The sequence below is a fragment of the Dipodomys ordii genome, unplaced genomic scaffold (assembly GCF_000151885.1).
Source record: "Dipodomys ordii isolate 6190 unplaced genomic scaffold, Dord_2.0 Scaffold37, whole genome shotgun sequence".
NCBI lineage: Eukaryota > Metazoa > Chordata > Mammalia > Rodentia > Heteromyidae > Dipodomys > Dipodomys ordii.
This window is the reverse complement of record NW_012267253.1, coordinates 3,395,975-3,397,528: the sequence shown is the minus strand read 5'-3', so window position 1 is coordinate 3,397,528 and position 1,554 is coordinate 3,395,975.

Here is a 1,554-nt window from a genome sequence, read left to right as displayed (position 1 = left end):
CCGCCGGCCTCAGTCCCCGCCCCTTCCCCGCCGCGTGCAACGCCGGCGCCGCCCCGAGGGGAGGGGGTGTGGTCCGGGCTTGGGCGCTAAGTCAGCCACGGTCCCAGCGTGCCCCGCGCGGGCCAACGAGAGCCAGCCGGGTGACTCACCTCCGCCGCGCCAACTCTTCGCGGCGCTCGCGCTCCCTCATACACACGCTCGCCACCCGGCTCGAGATGGCGGCGGCAGCGGCGGGGGACTCGGACTCTTGGGGTGAGCAGAAAGTTCCGGGGACGGAGACAGGTTCCCTTCCCCCCCCCCACACACACACCCTCGGGCGGGACCGGCAAACAGGCACTAACGCGGCTGGCTCTCTCCCGTAGACGCGGACACGTTCTCGGTGGAAGACGCGGTGCGGAAGGTGGGGGGCGGCGGCAGCGGCGGCCCGGCCGGCGGGGACCGCTGGGAAGGCGAGGACGAGGACGAGGACGTCAAGGTCGGGGGTCTCCCGGCCCCAGGCGAGGGCGGATAACGGGACCGCCAGGCCCCATTAGCGGAGCGGGCTGGCCAGATAAAGGGGCGAGGCCCGCGCGTAACGGGCTCGGGGAGGGGACGCGCCGCTGAGGCCCAGGTGCGGGGATCGGAGCGATCCCACAGCTTCCTCCTCCTGGGGACCCCGGTGGGGCCTCGAGGCGGGCTGGACTCTCTGGGAAGGCTTGGGGTTCGCCCTGCCCTGGCGGGGGGACTGGGGCGCGGGGGGGGGTCGGTCAGCCCGGGACGCGGGGCTGGGGTGAAGAAGAGGGCTTCTAGGAAGGCGGCACCTGCGAGCGCGCGTGGGACGGGAACCCCGGGCTCGGAGGAGGTCATCGCCGGGTGTAAAGTGCTCTGTTCAACTCCCTTCTACCAAGACTCTGATTTTCCTTGTGTCTGAGGCCTCAGATCTAGCCGGAGGTGTGCCCCCCACCCCCACCCCGGAATCCCCGAGGTCTGTGGCAGATTACTAACCATATGTAGCGAATGCATTAGTGCCCCCGCACTTCTGTGCTCTGGTGGGGTGGTGGGAAGGGGCTACTGGGTCCCGGGAAGGGAGTGTGTGTCGGGCGTCTAAGCTGGTGCTGACTCCACCAGAACTTCTGGTCCCTCCTTCTCCCTCCCTGATTGCATCATTAGTGCTAATTGAGGGGCTTTCACACGCCAGTGCATTAGCTGTTTGGAGTGAGCGCCCTGCTCCTGGGAGAGATAAGCCGCTGCCCCTCCCCCTCGCGGGGTCTTTTTTTTTTTCTTTCCTCCCCTTCTTCCCCACGGCCCTGAAACTGCCCTTGTCAAGATCCCTTCAATCTCCCGGGTGGGGGCTCCCCCAGGGTGGATTGATCTCTCCTCCCTGTAGTGTCAGGGATTCGCTTGGAGGTGGGGTGACTGGGGACGGAAGAAGGGTCCAGAACCTCCTTTTCTGAAAAGGTGTCCAGGGAGGGGAGATATCCTTGGAAGAGACCCGGAGTTCCCCACCTACGAAATTCAGGGTCTTCTGTGTTTAGAAAGGGGTCAGATTTCTCCCAGTTCTTTTGGATATGGGAA